This window comes from Lactuca serriola, chromosome 3, assembly GCF_051521515.1.
Source record: "Lactuca serriola cultivar US96UC23 chromosome 3, Lser_US96UC23_V15, whole genome shotgun sequence".
Lineage (NCBI taxonomy): Eukaryota > Viridiplantae > Streptophyta > Magnoliopsida > Asterales > Asteraceae > Lactuca > Lactuca serriola.
The window spans coordinates 91307102-91325801 of NC_136410.1; positions in this window are offsets into that span (position 1 = coordinate 91307102).

Consider the following 18700-nt stretch of genomic DNA (forward strand, 5'->3'; position numbering starts at 1 on the left):
ACTACCAACTGTACATCTCAGGTTCTGTGGATGAAATCTCAACTTTTGGATTATGGTTACTGCTTTCAACGCATTACTATCTATTGTGATTCTCAAAGTGCCATTGCGATTTCACACAATCCAATTCGGCACTCAATGACTAAGCACATTGATATAAGGTACAATTTTATAAAAGATCATGTTCTAAATGGTAACATTGAACTCATTCTTGTTCCATCTGACGATGAGATTGCTGATGACTTTACTAAGGGATTAGACGAAACCAAATTCAATGGTTTTCTGAACAAAATGGATATGATGATGCTAGATCCTCAGTTCTTTCAAGAGACTTGTTCTCTTTGATGGAAGTATTCGAAAGAAAATTAGTTCCGATCTTAAAAAGTATTTTTCATCTCGGAACTACTTTCTCTCGGAATACATAAGATCATTTTACCTGTCTTTATCTCTGACCATCACTTGAGTTTTAGGCTATACAGTTCATCTTGATTATTTATTGTTTAAATTCCACATAGTCATAGTAATCAAATTTTCATCTCGGAATATACTTCAGAATGACATCCCGGAATTCCACTCTGGAAAGGTATTGCATTCTGCATTTCAAAAATTTCAAAATTCACTCCTGAAGTTTTCTCAAATCTTACCCTGGAATGTTTTACAAATCATGTTCCGGAAACTCCTTCAAATCCCTTCCGGAAATTCTTTAAAATCAACATTTCAGAATTTTGCTCCGGAATCATAAACTTTTTTCCGGAATCACGTTCAATTTTTGACTCTGGAATCGAATTTTTTTTAACTAAAACTCTCTCCGGATTATTTCCCATTCTGAACCATTTTTCAAAAGACCATGTTCCGGAGCTCAACTCTTTATCCTCCAGATCTTACACTGTCCGAACTGCTCATCCAGAATTCCAAAGGTTTATAAGGCGAAACGTTTTCTGCTACAACGGTTACTTTGTGAGGATCCTTATCCAATCTTCTTTGATTTTCGTGCCACGACTGCACGTTTTCAAAAGCAACCATCCAATCGCAGTTTGGGATTTCTATTTCAAGCTTAAAACAACCCTACCTTTCCCTTCCCAAGTCAACTCAACCTCATAAAGCTGTTTTTCATTTAATGTAACCCGGTTCAAGTTCGGACCCTCATCATTACCATCCTTCACCCGACCTGTAACAACGCAAATTTTTCAAACAAAATTTTCATTTTAAAAGTAAAGTATTTTTATTCAAAACTAGGCATAAACAATTTAAGTGTCATATCAAATAAAAATTGTGTAAATCCCAAGATCATAAAAGCATCCTTCAGTGTGTATCGATCACGCCGGCGCCTTCCCACGGTCCTCGCTAGTACCTGAAACACATACATAACAACTGTAAGCATAAATGCTTAGTGAGTTCCCCAATATACAACTTACGCACATACGCCTTTCCAGGCCCTGACCTTCCGGTCATCAACACAATGCCTTCCAGCCCATAACATAATCGCCTTCCGGCCCATAACATACATAGCACATATAACAAACAGCTTACCACATATAGCATACATATCACATATCATATCTGACCTTCCGGTCACACAGTCAACCCTTCCGGGTACAGTATAGTGAGAAGACTCACCTCGTGAATGCTGAAAGCTAGCAAATCCTGAAATCACTCGTGCACAATCCGACGAGCTACAACCTCCCTATAACATCACATATCTCATTAACACTTATATCTTCTAAGTGTGACTATCCCTAAGAAGTCAGACTTAGGTCAACTCTGGTCAACGGTCAACGGTCAACTCGACCGGACTCGGCGAGTACCATGGCGACTCGGTGAGTCTAGACGTCCTCCAACTCTCTGGGATTCCCTATCTACTCGTCGAGTATCCTCCTTGACCCGACGAGTTACTCCTAGAAGAATCGCGGGGCCACCCCGACTCAACTCGCCGAGTCTGAAGAACAACTCGACGAGTCCCAGTTAATCTTCAAGCTACTCGCCGAGTCTGCTCATCGAACTCGGCGAATCCATGCCATGCAACCGCTCAAACTGCATCCTAAGGTCAGAACTGCTTCGACCATTCCTAGGTCTGGCCTTCCTAGGATGATCCACCACGTGAAGTCCTCATTTCAGTGCTCATGATACACCATGTGATTCATAATTTACATTTTGACCTAAGGCATAAGGATTCCAATCCAAAACCTTCATCAATTCCCGAAATGCATAGACATGGGACATTCTGGACCTCCAAAGGTCTCAATACAGGGTTACACTCGCTTAGGGGACTAGGGTAACAGTCAATCTAATCACACAAGGGTTCCATAAACCCTAAATCCATAAATACATCAATATAGCAGAGCATACACGAATTCTTACCTGGATGATGTATTCTCTGTGTCCCCAATCCTCAGAATGTGACCCCCTTGCTACTCCTTTAGCCAATCTCTCCTCTTCCTTGCACAACCACTCTTCTATAATCAACAATGGCCTATGATCCTTGCTCCAGATGCACCCAATCGATTTAGGGTTCTTCTCAGAAGGCTAAAATGAATAATGACGGCCAATAAATCTCCTTTATACGTCCCAAACCTGAACGGTTAGGGTTTTCGCTAAACAGCGTAGACTCGCCGAGTCCATAACTGGACTCGTCGAGTCCAGTCGCGAACCCGCGACCAATTCTGCGATCCTACTCGGCGAGTCTGGGCTCCAACTCGCCGAGTCCCCTCTTAAATCACCCCAAAAGCATAATTTAATAATACCTGAGATTTCGGGCTGTTACAACTCTCCCCCACTAGGATTAGACTTCGCCCTCGAAGTCTCACTCTGCAAATAGTTCCGGATGCTGCTCCCGCATCTCACGTTCCGGCTCCCAAGTCATTTCCGATCCCTTACGGTGTTGCCACTGAACCAACACCAGAGGTACCTCTTTGTTCCTCAGAACCTTGATCTTCCGATCCCTGATGGCCACTGGTCTCTCGGCATAATTCAGGCTCGCATCCACCTGAATGTCCTCTAATGGAACCACTGTCGACTCATCGGCTATGCACTTCCTCAATTGCGACACATGGAAGGTGTCGTGGATCTGTCCCAACTCCGCTGGCAACTCCAACCGATAGGCTACCCGGCCTATCCTTGCAATCACACGAAATGGCCCAATATACCAGGGCCCCAACTTGCCCCTCTTCCTGAATCGAATCACTCCCTTCCAAGGAGAGACCTTCAGGAGAACGAAGTCGCCGACTTGAAACTCAAGCTCGGATCGGCGCCTATCTGCATAACTCTTCTGTCGGCTCTGGGCGGTCAATAACCTTTGTCTAACTTGCTGAATCTGCTCTGTCGTCTGAAGCACGAGCTCTGTGCTGCCCATCACTCTCTGTCCCACCTCTCCCCAGCAAATGGGGGTCCGACACCTCCTACCATACAACAACTCAAAAGGCGGCATACCAATGCTCGAATGATGGCTGTTGTTGTAGGAAAACTTTGCTAAGGGTAAATACGCATCCCAGCTACCCCCGAAGTCTAACACACACGCTCGAAGCATGTCCTCCAGCGTCTGAATCGTCCGCTCGCTCTGACCGTCTGTCTGGGGATGGTATGCGGTACTAAAATGCAATTTAGTACCCAGCTCCTCATGGAATTTCTTCCAGAATCTGGAAGTGAAGCGCACATCACGGTCTGAAACAATCGAGATCGGCACTCCATGCCGAGATACTACTTCTCTCACATATATCTCCGCCAACTTCTCCGCTGAAGAACTCTCGCTGATGGCAAGGAAGTGTGCACTCTTCGTCAACCTATCCACAATCACCCAAATTGCATCAACTCCCCTGGCAGTTCTCGGCAATTTGGTGATGAAGTCCATAGTGATTTGTTCCCACTTCCACTCAGGAATCTCCAATGGCTGTAACTTGCCATGCGGTCTCTGGTGCTCGGCCTTAACCCTACGGCAGGTCAAGCACCTCTCAACGAACCATGTGTTGGGTTTTGAGCATTCTAACACTCCTGAGTGTACATGCAACCCTAAATACCTTGGATCTATGTTTTCTCTATTATACATGCAAATAAGAACTTCCAAGGTATTATCCTAATCTAGCATACAAAACAATGACAATAGCAAGATAGAATACATACCTCTTTGGTGTAGAATGTCTTCATGAAGCTTGAGTGCCTAGTGCCCCAAGTGTGACACCTCAAATGGAATCACAATCATCAAAACACTTGGAATGACTTGAGAGAATTCTACACTCATCAAAATCGGCTAGCCCTTTCACTTCACACACTAGTGTGATTCTAGTTGCCAATTTTGTCAAGAATAAGATCTTTATATAGTGTTACAATTAGGGTAAACCCTAATTGTCTTGACTTTCCATTTCCTTGGATCCATGGGTACAAATACACCATGGAGCATCCATGGACCATCCTATGGGTTTTAGCCCAACTTGATTATCCATGGAGCATTAGCCCACTATACAAGTATGGATGATTTACACAATCAACCCATATATTTAATTAGTCTTCTTTTGATCACTTAATTAATCCTAGATTAATTCTTGATCAATACTAATTAAATAATCTTATTATTCTTATTATTAATATACTAGGCCTTATAATATATTAATAACCATAAGTGTCTTATTTCTCTCATTCTAGTCTATCCAAGTGCATGATGGTATGCAACCCAAATGGACCATGCCGGGTCGGGTCAAGTCTTACCAATTATAGTTATGGACTTAGACATTAATCCAACACCATGCCACGTCCCTCTTCATACAGGGCCACCAATACTCCTTCCTCAAATCCAAATACATCTTTGTAGCACCGGGATGGATCGAGAATTTTGATCTATGAGCCTCTTCCATCAAAGTAATACGCGTACCGCCCACGAACGGTACCCAGATCCGACCCTAAAACGTCATAAGCCCTTGCCCATCCTTAACGAACTCTAAAATTAACCCCACAACCCGCTCTTTCTTCTGCATTTCTGGCCACACAGCCTCGGCCTGTGCCCCACGAATAGCATCCAATACCGGGGTCATCACAGTCAGTCTCAAACATATCTCTCGCAATGGAGTGCTCTCCGCCCTGCGGCTCAATGCATCGGCTACCACATTAGCCTTGCCCGGGTGGTACAGGATCTCACAATCATAATCCTTGACTACATCCAACAACCTCCTCTGACGCATATTTAGGTTGGGCTGATCCATCAAATACTTCAAGCTTTTATGGTCTGTGTATATCGTACATCGAACCCCATACAGGTAGTGACGCCAAATCTTGAGAGCGAACACTACTGCCCCCAATTCTAAATCATGCGTGGGATATCTCGCCTCATGAGGCTTCAGCTGCCTCGACGCATAAGCTATCACATGACCCCTCTGCATCAACACTGCACCCAGTCCCGAAATCGATGCGTCACAATATACTACAAAATCTTCCATCCCTTCCGGGAGAGCTAATATCGGGGCTTCGCACAACCTTTGACGAAGTGTCTCAAAGGAGGTCTGCTGCTCGGGCCCCCATGAGAATGCAACACCCTTCCGGGTTAATCTGGTGAGCGGCACTGCGATCTTGGAGAAATCCTTAATGAATCTCCTATAATACCCTGCCAACCCAAGGAAGCTTCTGATCTCAGAGGGTGACTTCGGCACCTCCCAACTCATCACCGCCTCAACCTTGGCCGGATCGACCAATATCCCTTTCTGATTAACCACATGTCCTAGAAATTGGACCTCCCGCAACCAGAAGTCACATTTGGAGAACTTTGCATAAAGCTTCTCCGACCTCAATACCTCAAGGACCTCCCTCAAATGCTCCTCATGCTGCTCTCTAGATCTCGAATACACCAGAATGTCGTCGATAAATACAATCACTGACCGATCCAACATCGGCCTGCATACCCTGTTCATGAGATCCATGAACACAGCCGGGGCATTGGTGAGCCCGAAAGGCATCACCACAAACTCATAATGCCCATAACGTGTCCTAAACGCTGTCTTCTGGACGTCCTCATCCCGCACTCTCACCTGATCGTACCCTGACCTCAGATCGATCTTGGAAAACCAAGATGCTCCCTGCAACTGATCGAATAAGTCATCGATCCTCGGTAACGGATAACGGTTCTTGACCGTCAACTTGTTCAACTCCTGGTAATCAATGCACATCCGGTGTGAACCATCCTTCTTCTTGACGAACAGAATAGGTGCTCCCCACGGCGAACTGCTCGGCCGAATGAATCCCTTCCCTAGCAACTCCTGGAGTTGCGAGGACAACTCTTGCATCTCTGGAGGTGCAAGACGATAAGGGACCTTAGCAATAGGCGCGGCCCCCGAAACCAGGTCAATACCAAACTCTACTTGTCTCACAGGAGGTACTCCCGGCAGCTCCTCGGGGAAAACATCTGGAAACTCACGCACCACTGGAACCTCCTCCACTGACCTCGGTCTCTCGAAAACCTCCCGCGTATCCATCACATACGGCACAAAACCCTTACAGCCCTGCTGTAGACACTGCCTCGCCCTAGCGGCCGAACAAAAAGCAGATCCCGAACGGGTACCCTCGCCGTACACCGAAAGAACTCCCCCACTATGGTCTCGTATAGTCACCAGCTGACGCTCACAGTCGATGACAGCACCGAATCGGCTCAACCAGTCCATGCCCACGATGACACAGACGTCACCCATCGCAATAGGAATCAGGTCAATCGGGAACTCAACCCCGAAAATCCCTAGCACACATCCCCGAAGAACCTCCGTGGCATAAATCAATTTCTCGTCAGCTATAGAAACTCTCAAAGGTCGACTCAATGACTCACGATTAACGCTGATATGCTGACTAAAGGCTAAAGATACAAAGGAACTACTCGCACCTGAGTCAAATAACACTAAGGCAGGCACAGAGTTCACAAGGAAAGTACCTGCGCATATAACAACATAAGCATAACATCTCGACATTAAAATAAATACATGAATTACAACATACCTGCCACGACATCGGGCGCAGCGCGGGCCTCCTCCGCAGTCAGCTGAAAGGCTCTCCCACGAGCCCTCGGGGCCTCGACCTTCCGATGGCCGGTCTGGTTGCAATGAAAGCAAACCATAAACCCCTTGGGGCACTCCCTAGCAATGTGCCCCTCCTTGCCGCACTTGTAGCAAGCACCAGCTCGACACGCCCCATCGTGACCCTTGCCGCACTTTCCGCAAGTGCGGCTCTTCGAGCCTCCCGTCCTCGAATCGGCGGACTTGGTCCGCTTGGCTGCCGGCTGAGACTGAGCCGGCCGTCGGTCTGCCTGCTGAGACTCGGCCTCCTCCCTGGCCTGAGTCTCCAACTCGATCTCACGCTTCCTGGCATTCGCCTGAAGCTCAGTAAAAGTATGATAGGTGGAGTTTGACACAAACTCCCGGATATCCCTCCTCAAGACACCCAAGTACCGGCTCATCCGAGCCTGCTCTGTGGACACCAGCTCGGGGCAAAACATCGCCCTCTCATGAAAATTCCGCGTGATCGTCGCCACTGAGTCAGTACCCTGCTTGAGGGTTAAGAACTCCTGAACTAATCGTTCCCGCTCCACCGGGGGAACGTACTCATCCCTGAACATGGCAGTAAACCCCTCCCATGTCACTGCTGTAGTTTCTGCCAAAGTGAAATTCGTCGTCACGAACTTCCACCAGTCTTTCGCTCCCAGACGGAGCTGGTTCAAAGCGAACCGTACCCTCAGGTGCTCCGGGCATGAACAAGTGTAGAAGCACCCCTCTATATCCGCGATCCACCTCATTGCAGCAATCGGATCCTGCGTCCCATCGAACTCTGGTGGCTTCGTGTTGCTGAACTCTCGGAACAGCAACGAGTCACCCCCCTGTGGCCTAGCAGCGGCCACAGCTGCGGTAGCTGCAGTGGTTGCAGCCTCAGTCAATGCGGCGTACCGCTCATCAAACGTCTCCATCAGGGTGGTCTTAATAGACCCAAACATCTCCGGGATCTCGGCCCTGATCGCCGCAGCTACTTCCTCGTGAATCATCTGACGAATCTCCTCGTCACTCACACCGCTCGAACTCGCTCCGTGGCGTGGTCTAACCATGATGTCTCTGAAATACAACATAAAACTATCAGAGACTCCATCGAGTATAATCGCACTCGATACGCAACCCTACCCAGTCTCCGATATCCAGGGATTCTTACTTGGGTCTCCCACTGACCCGGTGTCTTCGGTAGTACGGGCCCAATACTACCGACCACACCGCATCAGCATTCATCCCAAGTCTTCCTCCCCAAACCCTGGATAGTGAGTACTCTACTTCGGTTATGCACTATCTACTCGCACACTAGCAAAGCATCTCATACCGGCAAACTTCCCTAGACTAAGGCATCACAAATCAGGCCATTCTAGTCCTATCATGAATACCTAGTCTTCTAGCATGCATAACAATTCATATCATATAATATTGTAAGGTATTTTGGGGATCTTTACCGTTCGGGCGCTGACTGATCGTACACACTGCTTCTTTCTTGTTCACCACAAAGTCATTCATAAAAGTTTATGCCTTTATTTGTAAAAGTTTTCCTCAAATCCTCGGTTTGAGTTCAGTTACGCCCGAAGGTGCACCCGAATCCCTCAAACCAAGGCTCTGATACCAATTGTAACAACGCAAATTTTTCAAACAAATTTTTCATTTTAAAAGTAAAGTATTTTTATTCAAAACTAGGCATAAACAATTTAAGTGTCATATCAAATACAAATTGTGTAAATCCCAAGATCATAAAAGCATCCTTTAGTGTGTATCGATCATGCCGGCGCCTTCCCACGGTCCTCGCTAGTACCTGAAACACATACATAACAACTGTAAGCATAAATGCTTAGTGAGTTCCCCAATATACAACTTACGCACATACGCCTTTCCAGGCCCTGACCTTCCGGTCATCAACACAACGCCTTCCGGCCCATAACATAATCGCCTTCCGGCCCATAACATACATAGCACATATAACAAACAGCTTACCACATATAGCATACATATCACATATCATATCTGACCTTCCGGTCACACAGTCAACCCTTCCGGGTACAGTATAGTGAGAAGACTCACCTCGTGAATGCTGAAAGCTAGCAAATCCTGAAATCACTCGTGCACAATCCGACGAGCTACAACCTCCCTATAACATCACATATCTCATTAACACTTATATCTTCTAAGTGTGACTATCCCTAAGAAGTCAGACTTAGGTAAACTCTGGTCAACGGTCAACGGTCAACTCGACCGGACTCGACGAGTACCATGGCGACTCGGCGAGTCTAGACGTCCTCCAACTCTCTTGGATTCCCTATCTACTCGTCGAGTATCCTCCTTGACCCGACGAGTTACTCCTGGAAGAATCGCGGGGCCACCCCGACTCAACTCGCCGAGTCTGAAGAACAACTCGACGAGTCCCAGTTAATCTTCAAGCTACTCGCCGAGTCTGCTCATCGAACTCGGCGAGTCCATGCCATGCAACCGCTCAAACTGCATCCTAAGGTCAGAACTGCTTCGACCATTCCTAGGTCTGGCCTTCCTAGGATGATCCACCACGTGAAGTCCTCATTTCAGTGCTCATGATACACCATGTGATTCATAATTTACATTTTGACCTAAGGCATAAGGATTCCAATCCAAAACCTTCATCAATTCCCGAAATGCATAGACATGGGACATTCTGGACCTCCAAAGGTTACACTCGCTTAGGGGACTAGGGTAACAGTCAATCTAATCACACAAGGGTTCCATAAACCCTAAATCCATAAATACATCAATATAGCAGAGCATACACGAATTCTTACCTGGATGATGTATTCTCTGTGTCCCCAATCCTCAGAATGTGACCCCCTTGCTGCTCCTTTAGCCAATCTCTCCTCTTCCTTGCACAACCACTCTTCTATAATCAACAATGGCCTATGATCCTTGCTCCAGATGCACCCAATCGATTTAGGGTTCTTCTCAGAAGGCTAAAATGAATAATGACGGCCAATAAATCTCCTTTATACGTCCCAAACCTGAACGGTTAGGGTTTTCGCTAAACAGCGTAGACTCGCCGAGTCCATAACTGGACTCGTCGAGTCCAGTCGCGAACCCGCGACCAATTCTGCGATCCTACTCGGCGAGTCTGGGCTCCAACTCGCCGAGTCCCCTCTTAAATCACCCCAAAAACATAATTTAATAATACCTGAGATTTCGGGCTGTTACAAGACCCATTTCCCTAACCTATATATACCCATCATAACCCCCTTTTACCTCTTTACGCGCTCAACCCCTCTAAACCTGTAAATCCTCTATGTGTTCATCGTGTTCTTGAAGCACTCATCCGTATGCAACAATGGCTACCAAATCCTCTCCACAGAAAAATGCACCAACTGCCTCTACTCCCAAGAAATCGATTGAAAAGAAGAAATCTTCCAAGGGATCATCATCATCTGCATCACCTGAATCCTTTCTCAGGGATACATCTAAGTTGTTTTCACTAAACCCTATGGATTATGATGAATCCATTAGAGTTATGATCGAGTTCATAGCAAACCATCCTAGCTCCATCCCTCTCACTAAAGTCCCCGAGCCACCTCTTCCACTTCATCATCTCCACATGGCCTTCACAAGAATCAAAGAAGAAGACGGTGTACTGGAAACAAAAATCATTGGCGACAGTATCGTACCCATCTACAAGTCGACGTTCCTCAAAGCAATCGGTGTAAAAAAAACCCCATGGGTTTCAAGGTTCAAGAACCTACTCCAGAAGTGTTCCGATTGTTCTTGAATCACATTGGGTACAACCAGGACTACAAGGCAAATGTATTCAAGAAGTCATCCATTTCGGACTCTGGACCGTGCTTATGCATCTTATCATTCGAGGACTTTCCGGAAAGCATAGCGATACTGATACTCTCAGAAAGGACTGGTTGTATGTGGTATACAACATCTACTCTAGACGCGATAATGCGATTGACCTCCCGGAAGTGCTATAGCAAGACTTCTGCAAGTTTGCCATCAAGAGAAAGGAGAATAAGATTTCAAGCCCCAGGTTCTGGGCTCTGATGATTCAACAACTCTTCAAAAAGCTTTCTGAACCTCTTCCGGTATTTGTGATTCCTCCAGAGGTATGTATTTCTATCAACGTTGTTAAATCATACAGAATTTCGGAGCAATCCTCTTTTGGTCCTGTCCGGAGGTTACCTCAACATATGTTGGATATCATCCCTTCCAATTCTATTAATTTACAAAAACATTTGGAGACTTCGACTGTGTTCGACCCAACACAGTCTGCCCTAATCCCCATTGAGCCCATCTCGGAAGTGTCCATGCCGACATCTTCTGGACCAAGGAAGACCAAAAAGTCCGCCAAGAGGAAAACTTCCCCTACTAAGTCAAAGCCTAAAAAGAAATCCAAAGTTAGTTCCTCTACTCAACAGGAAAGAACGCATGACATTCAGGCTGATTTTGGACATCCGAACACCCCTCCTACCCACTCATCTGAGGTACCCCTCGGTCATTCAAAATCACAAGCACACACTCACAGGGAGTCTCCACATAATCCACCCTCTCCTTCTCAAAAAGGTGTTGCTGGTGTTGAACATAGTTCCTTGCACCCCTGGAACACACCCACGTGTCACTTTTGATATTCCTATTGTTTCTTCCTCATGCACACACTCCAAAACCCCTGTTCCGAACCCTAAGCATTTTGAAGCTAGAGTAGTCTCTCCGACTTCGGATGCCATAACTGGTCTGATACCTGGAAGGTGTAGAGGACGACCATGTGCTAACGATCCCAACTGGGAAGATTATGTAAACATGGTTGTATCCAGACATCCAGATCTTACAAGAGCTCAGGTGGAGGCTACGCTTATTTCAATGCGTAACAGAGCTATTCAAAGAAATCTTCCATATGTTCCTCCCACTGATGCTGATACTGACGAAGAGCTTGCTTCGGAACAACCACCAGTCAACCGTCACAACAACTTCATCCAAACAAATCTGGATGAAGAACTCTCTAAAGAAGTTATGATCACTGATGAAGTGAAAAATGGTTTTGGATCCCAACTTCATGTCTTCTGGTCGATTTCAATCTAAGCCATCATCCTCCAAGACTGATTTTGACTTTGGATCATCCTCCTCAACCACTCCCAATGATGAATCAAACTCCAACATCAAGCTACATGAAGATGATTCCACCACTCAGCTTGGTCCATCTATGAATCCCTCATCACATCAAGCAAAGCCACAACACTTCAATTCAGACTCTGAATCCTTAGTTGGTGATTACATAGATCCATTTGCTCTCCTCGAAATTCAAACCAGCGTGTCTGATACCATGAAGAAAGTCTCTTCTATCGATACCTCTGTAACAGAGCTTAACACCAAATTAGATCAAAAGGTTTACGGACTGGATTCCAAGCTCGATGCTATCATTCAATCATTATCCAATCAATTTGGACCTTCAATTACGAAAAGAGAATCCCAATTAGATCAACTCATCTCTCTTTGGCTCAAGCACTCCATAAAAGAGGTTGAAGCTAAGTATGATGCATTGGTTGAGCATTATCTCGACACGATCACCTCAATGCTAAAGGTCCATGATGACTTGGTGTCTGCTACCAACGATCTTATTAAGCATACCCATGTTCTTCATGAGAAGCAAATTCGGCGATTGGAGAAGGAAATCAAGAAGTAGGATGAGATGAATCTGATTATTCAACAAGTCCTCATCAAGCTCCTTCGATCAATTTGGAACATTGTTGATGTTCTGAATCGCAAGTTTAATGAGATGCTAGCTGTCCTTGGACACCTGTTCAATCATATTGTTGCTCAAGCTCCCACTTCTGAAGCATATGATGCTCTTACCTGACAACTTAGCACCGAACTTCAAAAAGGCGTTTGAGAAATTTGATGGGTTACAAGATTCCTTATTGCTTGCACTGGTTCCTCGATTCACTGATGCAAGAGGGGAGAAGGTCCCAGTCAAGAAGGTCCCAGCCAACCATGGAAGCCTACCTCAGTTTTTCAACTCCGAGATGAAGAACTTAGTTCCGATGATGATGTCCATGTTGTTTCCGGACTTCTAGGAAACAACTCTGATGATGATGACGACAGTGATGAAGAGAAGTATGTTACAAAAGGAGTTCTTGGTCTCGAGGCTCTGAAGAAGCTTTTTCCAAAGGTAATGATAGAGGAAGAATAGAGGATATGGTCCGTAGTCTCTTGTCCATCCTCTTTGCCTGACGTTCTCCAAAGCGCTATTCAAAAGGCCAAAGCAAAATCATTCCTCACTGTCCAAGCCTTCCAAGCCACTCCTTCAATGCTTCCTCCTATTCCGGCTCCAAAGATTGCTACTATAGACCAGGGTTCTCCACTTCGGATCCATGATGATATTCCAGAAGAACCCCTTCCGAATCCCGTCATCGAATTTGCTGTTGATGAGAACATGAAGCTCATCATGTCTACACTAAAGAAACACAAAGGCAAAAAAACCTATGACAGCCGAACAACAAGCCTTCCACTTCAGACCTCCTCACAAGCAAAAATATGGATGGACTTAGGAGGAAATTAACAAGGCACTAGAGGACAGCATCCGAATCCAAGCTCTCAAGGACAATCCTGATCCGATGTGTGGAATATCTCCTCTATGCCGAGAAGGCATTCTCCATAATCATTAAATCATTCCGTTCACGTATTACAATGTCCCTATAAATGACTCAGAAAAACTCGATCTTCCTCTCTCCCCTTATAGAAAATACTACGTCAAGTTTACTCCTCTTCGCCCCTCTGACAATCCGGAAGTGACTCTCCGGACTGAGCGAGAAAGGCTTGAAACATTCCATTCCAAGAATGCACAACCTCTTAAGGAAGTGTGCACAAGGAAGAGAATTACCAAAATCGATGAATTTGGAAGAAATATTCTAGTGAAGTTCGAACTCAACTGCCCATTATTTCGATTTCATATCCTCCGGAACAAACCAACACCTCGGACCATCACTGATGCTGATTTCGCCTCGATGAATCCTAAGGACATTCTTACTTTGGCTACTCACTTCCGAGGAATTCAAAACGATGATACTAGTATCGATGCTTACCATGTTGCTCTGAGCTTCCTCAAGGATTATGTCGTGGAGTTTTGCAGATGCGACTATGAGCTGGTACACCTTTACGAAATTGAAGACTTCGTTGTGAAAATCGATTTTGTTCTTCCGGAAGCTAAACTACTTGCAGATGGCCCAATCGATGGCCTGGTTTTAGGGTTTTTCTACTCAACCAGAAAGATAAACAACATGGACTTTTTCCGAGTCCTTGACAAACACCTAGATCCTGCCAAAGCCCTTCAGAAGTTCATTTCCCATGCATCCAAGTCTAAAGCTCCGGAACAAGTCAAAATGAAGTTTGTAAGGCAACTATCTTGGTACATTGAATTCAGAGAATGGTTATTCCGAGCCTACACTTTCATCAATGATGAATCTATATAAACTGAATGGATTGCTAAGTTCACTTAGGGGGAGATTGTTGGAACCTGAAATTGAACCTCTAGCAATCCTAAGTGCAAGTGATAATTCTGAAGTCAGCATGAGTTCCAAAGTAAAGAGTAATCCGGAATCTATCTGGACTTGGAGAAAAGAAGATGAGGAGTTCAGTAGTGAAGACATTCCGGAATGGACATTATGTTCGGAATGTATGTTGATCTGGAGTCCCTGTTGTTTTTGTCTCTTTTTGTATTAATTATTTTTGTCTCTTTGCATGGTTAAACATTTTATAGGGCTTAGTATGTTTGTCAACTTGGACAATCAGCATGTAAGAATTATTCCTTTTATCCGGTCCTATATATGTTTATTAGTTTTTATGATGTTTCACTCACTCCTATTTAAAAGAGCTTTCCATGCAAAGTCAAAAGACAGATCATTCACTTACTCTTGGCATTTACTAAGTTACTTAAATTCTCTTTCAAAAATTCTTATTGTTCTTCATTTATTAACTTTACATTGATCTTTTAGTTTATGAATTGATCATTTGTTGAATATATTAACTCAGACTTGACTTGTCTATCTAGGCTTGACTAGAACATTTATTAGCAAGCAGACATTGATCTTAAGCATCCACTCAAGGTTTAAGTTCTCAAACCTTGTCCCTGCGCATCAGATCTATTTTTTCTCTCAGGTATAGGAGTGGTAGCTCAATTAATTTGAAGTGTTAGTTTCGTCGTAAGGAATACGACCCAAGTAGACATAAGTTTTCATTTAGGATTAGGGTAAAGAATGAAGGAAGTTTTATGCTAAGATTATCCATAGGCTATGAGCTTCTTTCCTCTCAAGAAAAGATTTGGTATTTTTTCCCACACATCAAATAGGATTTAGTAATTACATAATTCCCAGGTTCGGCTCAGACAGTCAACAGGACCCGGTAGGTTCGTGCTTTCAAGGATGTAGGATATATCCTCGCAGTAGAGGATCAATAGATAGAAATTCAACAGTTCATGTAGATCGCAATAAAAAGCATCAAGTACTCAAGACATAGAGATTTGATTCAAACCATAGTTAGGATTTATTAAAATCATTGTACTAGTTAAATTTCAAGTTGCTAGGACACCTAAACTAGGTGTATAAGCTACCTATAATATAGGATCATAAGTTTTTTAAGGGTACATCATAGAAAATGTCATAGGACACAAAGTCAAAATAGTACATTATAAGCCTTTTTAAAGTCATGTTCTTGAAGAGTGGATCCCATTAGGATGTCACAAATATTTTTTTTGAGTCGACTGTGTCGACATTTCGCGCCTAAAGGTAACCATCCATCGTAAAATATGAATTCAAAAAGTACCAACCGACGAGTTCCTGGTTTTGGAAGGCTTCGCGAGGAGCTTAGGATCACGTATATGCGATAACGTTGACTAGATCACAAGTTAATCTTAATAGACTCTAATAAAATAACGACTAGGTGTGTTAGGATAAGGATTTCGGGTACGAAATCTTTGTAAGTAGGGGAGAGTTGTAACACCTTATGTTTACCGTTCCATAGGATTAAATGTAAACCCTTGTTTATGAAAATAAAAATATAAATATATTACTCTTTTGTCCAAGTAATCATCATAAACATGTAGGAAACTTCGGTACGATTTCCATAGATATATAGAACGCTTAAATCCAACTCCGTATGAAAAAGTTATGCTCCTTCAAAGTTTCGTGATTAAACCGATGCGGCTCTGCGTATTGTAAAAAGTGAAATTTTGATAAATCACTTTTAGCCTAATAGATCTAAAGGAAAGTCATAATAATCGTTAAACAGAGAATGTGCATATAGAGAATGTCCAAATATGACTTCATAAGAGGAAGTTATGATTTTTTGAAGTTTCAACGCAACGGTGTTGACATAGAAATCGAATTCTAGAACGGAAGGTTATTAGACAAAATAATCCAAAAGTGAATTGAAGATCTTGTCTATAGGATCCCGTTTATATAGAGAACATTGAGAATAGAGTCCATATGTAGGAGTTATACTTTCTGCAGAAATTTCTAACATCATAAGCCTATTAAAAATATAAATTTTTGATAGAGTGAGAATTAGCTATTGAGGTGTTAAGGAAAATTGTAGATATCATCAAGACCTTTCTAGGGATATAAAGAAACTTGAAAATGGGGCTCATATAAAGACATTACACCATTTTGAAAATAGAGAAAATCGCACGCGTGAAGTGTGCGACACACGTAATGACATGGCACCACGAGAGAGTGCTATGTGGCCATGTCTGGGTATCCCCTTTCTTTTGAGACATGGTGATGTGGCTCCAAAAGGTTGTGATACATGGAATCATAGGAACGTGACACATGGCACCTTCGAAAAATAAGCTTAGGTGGATAATTCCGGACGCAACATGTGGCAGAGTGTAACAACCCGAAATTTCATGTCAATTCCTGTACCACAACTTGTAATTCGATCCGATCAACCAGACGTCATTCTCAATTTAGTTTCCAATATTCGCCATTTTATTAAGTCATTAATTTATATTAATTTAAAATGACTTAAAGGGTGTCTTAATACATTTCGAAATCATTTTAACACTCAACTTTAGTGATCGGAAAATTTCTAGAAATTACCGTATCGGATTACGGTAACTCAATCGGGTACGACCAAAATCATCATTTAACGTCGGTATCAGGTAGAATTCGATCGTGTCCAATTCCCGAACACTATATAAACATGATTTAGACTCCATTTGAAGCCTTTGGCCAAATTCACACTACACTCTTACAACCTCTCTCCTCCAAGCTAGAATTAAGGTCCAAATTTCAAGTTTAAGGCTTCAAATCTTTAAGGTAACCTCTCTAGCATGTTATTCAACATCTTTAGCCTTCAAATTGATGAATTAATTGAGTTTTAGGGTCAAGAACATGAGTTTACGGCCAAGGAGCAAGCTTGGGCCGTAAACTCCATTTTATGGGGTTTTAAGCTCTTAAACTCCTTCCTAAACTCAATTGGACTTTAGATATGGCTAAGGGACTTTAAGATTTGGACTTTAAACAATTAAAACATGAATTTTGTGAAGTTTGAAGGAGTTTACGGCCAAGGAGCATTCTTGGGCCGTAAACTCAATAATCTAGGGTTTTTATGCCTTTAAACCCTTCCAAATCACTTCTATGGCTTAGGTATGAATTATAGGACCTTGGATATAGCCTTTGGACACTTGAATCATAACTTTTAAGGGATTTATTTGAGTTTACGGCCAAGAGGATTGCTTGGGCCGTAATGACATAATTTCATTTCTAAGGTGTTAGAAAGCCATCCAACACCCCCAAAAGCCTTGGAATAAATCAAGGGACCAACCAAAAATACTTTGAGGACCTAAAACACAACATTTATGGGGTTTCTAAGAGTTTACGGCCAAGACCTGTTCTTGGGCCGTAAACTCCAAAATTTTTGGTGTTAAAATGCAATCTAAACACCCCTAAAGCCTTTAGATGAATTTTAGAAGCCCTTCTATGCAAGTTTTAGACCTTAAAACACATTATATCACCCTATATTAGAGTTTACGGCCATGATGAGGGTCTCATGGGCCGTAAACTCCATAATACCCCTCAAATGTTCCATAAAACTCATATTAGGTCTTAGAATAAACCCTAGAATCACATGTGATTGTCCCTTGTAGCTTAAACTAACCATTCTTGGCCATGGGTGAGTTTACGGCCGTAAACTCTAAAAGTATGGCCGTAAACTCATGTTTAAATGTTGTAAATTCATTCCAAGTGTTCCAAGGCATTTTAGATAAATCATTCTAGCATTTCCCATGTCCATGAAAGCCATTTAAGCCATTTTAACACCCAAAACCACACCCACATGAGTTTACGGCCGTAAACTCATGTATGTGTGTGTTTTGTGGTTGTAAACTCATTTAAATGTTTACTTATGGAGAGTAAACTAAAGTCCCAAGTCCCTAGTGCCTTTACAAGTCCTTAAACGCCACCCGGGTCACTCTAAACACTCATTTTAAGGTGTTTAAACTCATTGGAGTGTAATGTTCCATAGGATTAGTGAATGTATCCCTAATTGTATATATATGGACATTATTTCATTTTACATAGGGTCATCGCGAGTAATCAAACCCCGAACCAACGTCTAGCATTCAAAACCGACACGTTTCCGAGTCCGGTGAGTTCATACCCCTACCGTTTTCACTGTTTTTCACTGTTTTCAGGGGGAAACACGAGCAAAGTACAAGAGTTTTC